Here is an 11,551-nt window from a genome sequence, read left to right on the forward strand (position 1 = left end):
GAGAGAGAGAGAGAGAGAGAGAGAGAGAGAGAGAGAGAGAGAGAGAGACAAACCAGCCTTCTTGTGTTCATCTGAGCTCATTGGCCATGTTTTCCCTAGTTTTTTTTTTTTCTTTTCAGGAAAACCATCTCACACCCTCCTGAAGTTCAGCACACGGGTCCCTCATTGCCCAATGCCTTTGCTCATAATCTGCCCATTCCCTCCCTGAAAACACACAGCTCCAAACTGGATGAAATCCTTCTGGAATCTAATCCGCATGTCCTTTATGGTTAGGTCCCTTATCCTAAGACTTCGTGTCTCTCAAGTTATTTGGAGTTCACACTGACTGCTTTTAGAATAAATAATTTAGTGGTCCTTTGTTTGTAATCAAAATTCAATTCTAATCAATATAATTAAAAATGGGAGTCTGATAAAGCATATAATTGCAAGGCTAAGGATAGAGCTTCAGGAATGGTTGGATCAAGGGCCTTAGGTCACATCTGACTGAGGTGGGTATTTATACATACTTGTTCAGCTTTCCAATGTCTTGACATCAGTTCTGGGCAAGATAATTACCAACCATATCTTTAAATCTTTAAAATTTGAGGTACATGGCATGTTTTCCAGTGCTCCTATAGTAGGCTGGTACTGCTATCGTGAAGAGTTATGAGTTGAGGCCTAAACCACAAAAACTGATTCCATCCAAAGTCTGGACACCAGAATTCCAAGATCAAGATGTCAGCAAGGCTGGCTATCCCAGAGCTGTGGGGAAGAATAAGTACCATTGTGGTTTGCTAGTAGTCTTTGGGGTTCTAATCTCTGTTGTCACCTGCGTATGATGTTCTCCTTATGTGTCTATGCCCCAGTTCCCCCATTGTGGTCATTGTTTGTATTGCATTGGGGGTCCACCCTGCTGCGGTTGGTCTCACCCTAACCCATCACGTCAGCAACTCCTCTTTTTTCCAAACAAGGCCACGCTGTGCAGTAGTGGGGTGCCAAGATCAACGCAGGAATTTGGACAGGACACATTTCAACTTCTAATAGCATCTTTTACATCAGTGTGACCAAGAACTTCACAGTGGCTTTGGCTGGGCTTCTCACGAATCACAGGGGTGTTTCAGACCAACGCCTATGATACACTGCCCTGTCTACAGGTCTGCTGGTATAGGCAGCGTGCCCATTTAGAGCTGCAGTTCTCAATGTGTGAGTCTTGACCCCCCTGGAGGGATAGCATATCAGATATTCTGCCTACCAGGTTATGATTCATAACAGTAGTAAAATCACAGTTATAAAGTAGCAGTGAAAATAACTTTATGGTTAGGGGGGTCCCACAACATGGGGAACTGTTTTATGGGGGAGGTTTAAGTATAAATGAGGAAGTTTGAGAACCACTGGTGTAGAGGAAACATAAACTCTGGAAATAAGAGGCCTAAACACCGCTTGACTCTCTTTGAAAACAAGGTCCTCTTGTCACAAACTAAGAAAGAAAGTTGAGCATCTAACCGCTCTTAGTTCTTCAAGACATCCTGGGCTTCCTCGGCTCCTGGTGGCTTTGTGCTTTGCATCCATTTCTTTTCATATGAGGAGATGAAAACAGTAGCTCCGGGTTATCAGTCCACCTATTATTGATTAAAATCCCTTCCTGAAGACCTTCCGCCTCACTTCCGGCATGGTGTGATTTGCTTTTCTTTTGACTCCGTGTAACATGTGATTAATGCTGATCTTGGGAGTCCCGGTGAGATGAAGCCGGGTGTCGGGTGTGATTTGTCAGCTTGGAGGTATAGATTATTTTATGCGTCTCGAACTTTGTGGCCAAGGGAACACAGGCCTTGATTGTTAGATCCATCCACACTTTCCCCTGGGCTATGAAATGCCAGAAACATTAAATACCCCACTTAATACATAACCTCATTCTGTATGCTTGACTATTTTGTTTTTAATTTTTCTTCCCTTTCCCGGCTGCTCACATGAAATGGGATCAAAGAAAAAAATTATCCTCACTGGATTTTGTTAAAATATTAATAGGTTAGGGTTGACTGGCTAAATTGAATATCTTTGCAGATCTCCCTTGCATGTTTAACTTGTGCTTAGGAAAATATGTTTCCTAGGTGATAACCTTTTATGTACCAGCCTGACTTCATTGAAATGCATAGAGATAAAAATATGTCACGCTCAGCGGCTATGCTATTCTTGTGTGCCTCCGCGATTATTCAGATGGTAATTGACCCCCACCTGTAGACAGCTCCGATTCTGTAGTCAATCATTTCATTTGATGTTAAAATATGTGAAAGTACAATTATATAATTTACATTACAAATCACGCTGAATGCCAGGGGTCTCTGAACCGATGACAAATGCAAAGGCACCCAGGGTTGCGGGGGCGGAGGGGGGGGAGAACGCTGGTCAATAAACGGAGTGAATTACACCGGGTGAGGGTTCAACTCCTCTTATTTGTGTCCACGACAAGAGCTTTTGTGCGCGTGTCACGGAGAGACTGCCTGTGGCCTTTTTGCACCACAAATGGCACCGTTTTGGATGCCTTTCTGCGGACAGCATCCCTTTCCCAGGGAACGATTGCTCCTCCGGGCCTCTGATTAGGTAAAGAAGTGAGGGCTTGTGGAGGCCATAAGAGGAAAGCGGAGCTGATAAAGGGGGTGCTACAGGATCTGGAAGGTCACAGTAGCTACCTGATATGGAACACAACTCCGGCATGAGTTACCACTTTGTCACTTAGCCTTGCAACTTTCCGAGCCCCACTTCCCAGACATCAGACCCGAAATATTACCAGCAGTCAGGGGGATTTTTCCATCTGATTTTCAGTACGTGGTCAGCCCTAGGTTAAACGTGTCATTTAGCATCATCTAGAGCATGGGTCTGGGTTTGAATCTCTGCTGTACCATCTGGACTGTGGAACAGGGACAGTAGGATTATAGGGTTTGCTCGCCCAAGGCCGTTTAGTGAAAAGGTGGCCAAATGGGGGAATTAGGGCTAAATCCTTTTAGTGGCAGAGTCTTGGCTGGTGACCACTCTGTTCTTCTGGGCCAGTCATCAGAAACTTCCAGACACAGGGGACAAAGAGAACGTCTCGGACGTGGCTTTAGCCTCTGCAGAGATTATGGGAAGGTAGGCAGGTTGAAACGGTAGTAGGAACCATTGCTGACAGTGCCCCAAGGAGGGAACTCACCAAGCACAGGGCTCCCAATGGAGCTGGAGCATAGGCTGTGCTGAGGTAGGACATTGACTTTGGGCCAGCTCTGATACTTGCCGGTGAGCAAACCTTTCATTTTCCTAGTCAAGGAGGAGGTAGGAATGATAACTTCCTACAGGGATGCAGAGCACTTCCTACATGGGAACCGTGCAGTCTACCCTCCTGCTGGTCCAGGTGCGTGGAAGCAAAGCTCTACTCTCCCCAAAATGGCATCAAGGCCCCAAGGACCAGGTTCATTTATGTGGTGGACACTTGGTCCACCTGATCCTCAAATTGTACTGGGCCCCCTGCCCTCTGGCAAACCAACCCTCTGACTGCTGCCAGCCCTCCTCACAGCGTAGGAACTGGCTTCTGGGCAACACTGACCTGGCAGTCTCCCGGAAGAGCAGGTGATGGAGTTGTCACCTGGGCCGGTGCAGAAGGCAGACACACTTTGCCGATCTCCATCATTTCCTATCTTTCCTCTGCACCGGGTACCTTTCTGAAGAGTCAAGCACTGGCGTCCATCCCTGCTCTACTTCCTGCACGCTGTGACATCTAGCCCAGAGTCACCTCTTCTGCTGGCCTCAGTTTCCTCATTTCTCAGCGGTGTACCTGCCTCACAGGGTTGGTGTCTGGACTAGAACAACTCAACTATAAACACTTTCAGCGCTACAGAACAATCTTGTATGCCCTGTTCAAAGGTTTCCTCTTTCCTCTGAAATGAAGCTAAATTATTTGTAACAAACTTAAGTTAAACATATGACCATTAAACACTGTTTTAAATTCTGTTCACAGATACCCCATTGGGGTTTGGATTTGAGATTGGCAAATCCCCAAAGAGGCAGTTCAGATCCATTGGCTTGGCTTCAAGGACCCCTACAAATTACTCACCCCCCCCCCCGCCCCAGCTCTCCCTTGTGGATCTGTCTCCACTAGCAAGTGACTAGGTACTTTAGGCTGTGTCTATTGGGCACTGATAAATTGTGTTCAATATGAGTCTGCCCACACAAGCCAGGAAGCCCAGCAACTCAGGAGGCTGAGCAGGAGGATTGCAGGTTTAAATCAGCCTAAGATACAGAGTGAGTTCAAGGTCAATCTAGGCCTTGATCTAGTGAGATCCTGTCTCAATATAAAAAGTCAAAGGAGTACTGGAGACGTAGCCCAATGGTAGAGCATTCAGCTATCATGGGGGAAGCCCTGGGTTCGATCCTCATCACAGGAAAAAGTGTTGCTCGGTGATTTTGTCCAGAGGCTGCACTGGTCTGGGTTTGAATCTCCATCCTATGACTTGTGTAATAATTACTCATCTTCTGCCTCAGCTTTCCTGTGTGTGAAATGGTGATGATGACATACTCTACCTCATGAGAGAGATTAGAATAAATTAAATAAACTAATTCATGAAAGGTGTTAGCCAAGTGCACGGCAGAGAGACGGCTCACTAAATGCAGGGTGATGGTTGGCCAAGGGCTAGCTCTCAGTTCTCCTTTCCCTACCAGAGACAGCTCAGCAAGGAGCCAGGGATGCTGAAGGGAGTGGCTTCTCGCCACTCAGCAGAAATCCAGCAGTAGAAAATGCCCCCTTGGAATGAACCAGATGCTCTGGCCAGGAAAAAAAAAAAAGTTCCCAGGCATCTTCTGGAGACTCATTTTTTAAAGTGAATTGAGACATTATCTTTAATTAAAGTGGCAATCTGCCTCCCTGCCTGTGAGCGCCTCTTCCCTCCACGCTGAAGTGCTGCCTGACTTGTCCCCTCCCTGCCTTCTCCTCCTCCACTAATTTCAAGCTCATGGAGGGCCAGTTTACTAAATTGGTTTTAATGGAAATTTAGCCAACATGAATAATAATGAAATGTAAAATTATGCCCTGGCTAATGAACAGCCAGCGGCTTTGGGGTTAATGGCTTGCTTCTGGTGTCAGCTTATTTATATTGAAATAGAATTGCAATGGGATGCCCAATCAAAACGGTTTCATCTCTTTGATCACCACCCACCTCAGGGCTCATTCCTTATCACACTCATTGTATCACAATCGTTCCCACTTGGATCTACTTGTGAATTAATTAATTACCTAGTTAAACCTGAGTCGATTTTTTTTTTCCTCCTTAGGAAAAACAAATAGAAACGTCTTTTCTCACCTTGTTATCTACAGGCTGTTCTAGGAGGAAAACACTAAGTAAGGTTGTGTGATTTCATGCCAACACGGTGTTTTTGCTTCAGCAACATCCAAAGGCATTGCTCCTGTCAGCTCAGAATTGTTGTATCCGATGGCAGAGACGGCGAACAATTTGTTGCCCACGTTTCCAGAGGCTGAGAAGCGCAAGATCAAGGTGCTGGCAGGTCTGGAGTCTGGGGAGGGTCTGTGTTCAGGTTTGCAAGAGATCTGTGTTCTTGTGTTCTCAGCAAAGGGGGAGAGAGGGAACAAGCTGGTCATGCTTTTACCGCTCTGACAAACACCCAACACAAGGAACTTCACGGGAGAAAAGCTCCTTTGGCTCCTACTTTCAGAACGATTTGGGTACATCGTTGAGTGGGGAGAGGCAAGGCGGCAGGCCTGTCACTGCCCATAACAGACCAGGAAGCAGGCTGGACCCAAGTCCTGGTGTAACCTCTAAGGGCCCTTCCTGGTGACCTACTTCTCCTACCCAGGCCCCACCTCTTAGATGTTCCACTAGCCAAAAGAAATGCTGTAAACTTGGAACTAGAAGTTCAGAACAGGAGCCTGTGAAGGACATTTCAGATCTAAACCCTTGCAAAGGTCTTGTTCTCTTACAAGGGCGTTCATTGGCCCACTCACGCGGGCTCTACTCTCACCATCTAATTCCCTCCTAAGACCCTGCTTCTACATGCCAGCCACCGCAGGGATTAGGGATGCATCATTTGTTAGGGAAGCGCCATTAGTCCAGCACACGTGGAAATCCCTTCACTGCTGTCTAGATCACTTGGTTCCCTACCTCCTGGCCAAAGATGCTCCTCAGCTTCGGGACAGAGGATGGAAGAGCAGGTAGGGAGGGCGTGGCTACCTCCAGAAACTCAGCTTCCACAGGACATGGGTCCCTGTTTAAAAGGAGGGAGTTAAATTATTTGGACAATGGTTCCCAAACCTTTGATGCTTCTTCAGGAGTTACTGGTGAGGATACCGAGATATTGGTGGCATTCTATGGGTTCTCTTTTTACAGATAGGTTTTCTAAGTGTGATTACTAAAATCATATCATTCATTTGTAGTGTGTGTGTGTGTGTGTGTGTGTGTGTGTGTAAGGACAGCTTTTGAGAGAGTTGGTTCTCTTCCTTCCCCATGCATAACTCAGAGATCCAACTCAGGTCATAGGGCTTGGTGGTACTGAGTCATCTTACCAGCCCTCCAAGGGAGACTTATTTATTTAATTATTTAATTTATTTAGAGAAATAAAAATGAAACTGGGCAGAGGGATGTTACATTCCTCAGCTACATGAGACTCACCCAGGCAATGGTTCCTTGGCTCTCACTCTCTGAACAGAGATAGTGAAGGGGGAAAAAAAGAAAAGTAAAGAAAAAAGGAGGTGGGAAATTGGACTAAATAAAAATATAGTACATCTCTGCAACAAAGGATGCTACCAAGCAGAATGTAAAAGGGAGAAAATATATTGGTATCATGTACAGGATAAGAAATTAATAGCCAGAATATATAAAGAGTCCCTAAAACTCAACAATGAAAGAGCAAGCCACCTGACTTAAAACAGGCAAACGATCTGAACAGACATTTCTCTTCAAAAGATGAGCTAGTGGCTGAAGGGCAAACTCCTAAACTTTGCTTTCCACTTGCTTGAGTTCTCAAGGTTCCTGTATCTAGAAGGGAATTCTATACCCAATTCTACCTCAGAGAAAAAAGAGCCGGGCCGTGGCTCAGAGGTGGAACCCCTGCCCCATGTGTGTAGGCTTTTCCGAGTTCCCCACAGCAGGGGAGGCAAGGCTCAGAACCAGATGTGGAAAACGCTGCCTCTATCAGCATTGCCCGGGCTGACCGCTGACAGAGGGACCCAGATCTGTCCCTGGACTTCTGACTGACCCCCACATGCTCTTGGAACGTTCACTTTCCCTCTCTGGATTTTATTAACAAGGTCGGCTGGTGACAGCCAGTGGGACAGTAATTCCATTAGCTCCAACAATCCTACCTCAATAGATTAAATGACAAACACCACAGAAAGAGTTCAGCGCAACAAAAAAACACTTAGGAGATGACGGCTGTATCCATCAGCTCAGCTGCTACATGACAAGCCCCTGACACAGGCCAGGCAGGGCATCGGGTGCCTGGGTTAGAAGGAACATTTCCTGCCTGTGACCTTGGAAGGGTTGGGGAGAACTGGACGTAAAAGATTAGAAGTGATAAGAGTAGACAGGTTCCTGACGATAGTTACTTAGAGCTGGCTCTTCTTAGTCTTTGTTGCTGTTGTTTAGAAAGATCATCATGCTGAAAAAGAAATGCTAACTTATTTCTCTGGTTTTAAGGGTCTAGTTCCTACAATCCCTAAACAGAGCATGCAGAGTCCTGGCAAAGGCCTGACACAGCTGCTGTTCATCCCGATGTGTGTTAGAAAGTGGTCTCCTCTACCCAGGCCAGCAGCTGTGTTATCAGAGCACGGAGCGATCTGTGACATCTAATGTGGGCTCCATCTCTATATGGGGACATTGAGACTCTGGAAAAGGGGAACTTTATCACTCGGGGATTTCCAGCGTAGCAGGGATTTTGTATTGTAACATTCTGATTGTCTGGCATCCGCGTTCTACCACTAACCAACGAGCACTTGCCCTTCTACAGAGTAGGGGATCCCTGTCCCCAGTTGACTTGTCATCCAGCCTCTTTTAGTTTTAGAATACACTGACAAGAAGAAAGGGTTCATTTTGGCTCGCAAATTTAGGTTACAGCCCATCGTTGTGGGGAATCCCAAGAGGCAGGAACTGAAAACAGCTAGTTCTGTCACATCCACGGTCGAGTCCAAGGAGAGGAATGCGTGCTTACTATTCAGCTTGTATTCTCGACTCCTTTTTTTTTTTTTTTGGTTTTTTTCGAGACAGGGTTTCTCTGTGGTTTTGGAGCCTGTCCTGGAACTAGCTCTTGTAGACCAGGCTGGTCTCGAACTCACAGAGATCCGCCTCTGGCCTCCCGAGTGCTGGGATTAAAGGCGTGCGCCACCACCGCCCGGCTTGACTCTTTTTAAAAGGACTTATTACTATTTTTATTTAGGTGTCTGTGTGCATGCCTGCATGAGTTTATGTGCAGATGGGACCAGAGAGTATGGGACCCCCTGGAGCTAGAGCGACATGTGCTTGTGAATTGTGTGGTATGAGTGCTGGGAGCCAAGCCTGGGTCCTCTGCAAGACCATGCACCCATAACCGCTGAGCCAAATCTCCAGTCCCCGTTTCTTTAGTCTTATACATTACAGGACCCAAAGCTGGGGCATGGCACTGTTCACCTTTAGGCTAGGTCTTCCCATGTCAATGAACACAGTCAGGACAATCCCCCACAGACGTGTCCACAGGTCAACTGATCTCGACAGTCCCTCATTGAGACTCTCTGATGGGTGATTCCACCTGTGTCAAGGTGACAGCTAGAACTAACCACCATCAGTCCTTGGTAACTCTTAGCTTTTCTCAGAGTTTCACCAAAGGCTAAACTGCCCTTTAACAGGGACATACCCAGCTCCATGGGTAGACTAGGAAAGTTCTTCAAAGAGGGGCTGGCACATCTTCTGGTAACCCTATGTTGGCGACACCTGCCATCCTCTGCAGTGCTTTGCCTCAAACTGCAGGTGGGTCTGCATCTGTTCATGGGACCCAGCAGCCCCTTTAGTTTATGCTTACTCTGTATCCTGGACACTTGGGTACGCCTCCGCAAAGGGCGGTCCCTTGGAAGCGCTACTGTGGTGGGGTGCACTGGGAACTGAGTTGCACCGAAAACCAGCCGTCTTTCTCTTTCCTGCCTCCTGATGGGAATCTCAAAACCAAGAATTACACCTTTAATTATGCAAAATAAGTTTTAGCACTCGCCTACTGTTAAAACATAACTTACCCTTGCTTTAAAAGCTTCAGGCACTGGTGAAGGGATGGGGGGAGGGGGGGAGAGATGGGGGCGGGGCAAGAACAGACAGTAAAAAGTCAGCCAGTCCTGAGTCATTCTGACTTTGACAGCTGAGTATTTTTTCTCACTTACCTTCAGGATAAGTTTGTCATTTTCCTTTGGTGACAACTTCTGTGTTATCTTACCCCAGGGACCTTATGGAAACAGTCCCACTCCAGCTCAGAAAGGAGTAACAGTGTCTCTGGGAGCAAAACTCTTCCAAAGTTAGGAATAGGAAACACTGCCATCTAAATCTAAATGTTATTCACAACGAGTCTTCGATTTTGGATCCATCGTTAGACAGCCTGAGAGAGTCAGAGCTCTTAGTGTACTGAGCATGGCTAAAATTAGACTGCAGATATAAAAGCAATTAATGTCCCTCTCTTTATTTTTATTTATTGGAGTTTCACAATGCAATTACTTAAGAGGCCTTCTGCAGGAATCCCAAGAATCGTTTTCAATCAGCAGAATGAAAACGTTGCCTTTTGTGGTCTGACGAATGTGTGGAAACAGCTCCTTTGCACGTCTCTGTGTACCGCTGTTCATTAAGGGCTAATTGCCGCGGTCTCTAAATGAAATACTGCACACTGCTCCACCTCTGCGCCAGTTTGTTCAAAATCTGCAAAGCTTTATTATTAACGCTATTTAATTATGAGAATGTCAGCCATGGAGAATTCCAAACCCACACTCTCCCTTCATCATTAGTAACAGGGCAAAAATGAAACACTTTCAACAATGAAGGGTTCATATTTCAAGCTTATACAGTAGCTGCTAAAAGGCGATGCTCAGAAAATCAATTTTATTAAAGTCCTCCAAGCACTAAAGGGACCTGAATGCAACTAAGCAATTTTAAAAACATGTCCAGGAGCCGCCACTTTCTGATTCATGTTTTAGTGGGGTTATTTTTGAGTATTTTCAATATTGTCTCCTTACAGTGGGGTCAGAAGTGATTTAGGAAAGGGGCAAGCGGAGGAAAGGGAACATGTCCTTACGATCTTTCCCCGGCTCAATTTCCACCTGGTATGGGGCTCTGTGGAGCACACCATACACAAGAGAAGTCGGTGACATTATGAAGAATTCGCGTAGGTGAGATCAACGGAGAAATACAGGGGCGGGGAGACCGCTTAGCCTTTATTCTGTTTTCCTTTATTTTTCCATCTTAAATTCTGCTAGGAAATCATCATCTCTTAAAAGCAATAAAGCAAATATAAATACAGAGGTAATAACAGAATTTAGAGTAAACTCATTCAAACAATATATTAAATTCTTTAAAATAACAGCTAAGAATGGCTCCAAACCACAGGCTTGCCCACTCTAGTTCCTGAGGGCTGTCTGAGAAAGTGCAGTCTTTCCAAATTCTGCTACCCCTTCCCGAGTCATGTTTGGTCATCCCCGTCACACAGCTTCCATGGACTGCTTTACTACCGTCGGTCATCTATACTGCTGACAGTCGGCTTTCACGCGTGTTCTCACATCCAAACATGCTGAAATGTTCAGAGAATGGAGACCCCCAACCCATCTTCTGGATCCCGGAAATGATTCCAGTTTTATCTTGAACAACACGGTTTAACTTCCATCACTCCTGAACTTGGTGCCTGATGGTGTCTCGTCTTTCAGACTTTTCCTGCAAACTCTGGCAGGATAATGGCTTATGCCACCAATGTGTCCCAAGGGAGTTTGGTCACAGCAGGTGCTTGGCCTTTGTCATTATTCATACTTGATAATCTACTGAACACTTCTTGATGGCTGGATGAGCTGGCCCAACCCCATTCTCCTCAATGCTTACACAGAATGATCTCCGCATTTTAGCAGGATTATGCAGGACTAGTGGAAGGTCACAGGAACTTTAAATATAGGCTCCCCAGTCAGGAAGACAGGGTCTGGATCTTGTTGTCATTTGTTCTGACTTGTGCCATCTTCCCAAAGCAGAAGATGATCAGAGTGACTTTAGGCAGAAACAGGCCTCGGGCATTTAGTTCCTCACCTGGGTTAGATTTATTACCAAGAGACAAGGCCTTCCAGCATTCATTTTGAACACGGATTTTGCTCTGTCCCTGTGTGCCCTTGGGTCTTGGTTTTTTTTTTTTTATTCCAGGTCTTCTGTAAAAACAAGTGATGGTGACAGCTGAAGCATCTCCAGCCCTATCCTTTTGGTTCTGCCTTTGATTGTTGATTGGACTGAGATTTACTTGGGCGTAAGAAGGGAGGCAAACCCTAACCTGTATTCTCTAAGTGTTAATCAATTCCCACACCCACAGTTTCATTAAATCTTTATTAATTTCTTGGCCC

This window comes from Microtus ochrogaster, unplaced genomic scaffold, assembly GCF_000317375.1.
Source record: "Microtus ochrogaster isolate Prairie Vole_2 unplaced genomic scaffold, MicOch1.0 UNK54, whole genome shotgun sequence".
NCBI classification, from domain to species: Eukaryota; Metazoa; Chordata; class Mammalia; order Rodentia; family Cricetidae; genus Microtus; species Microtus ochrogaster.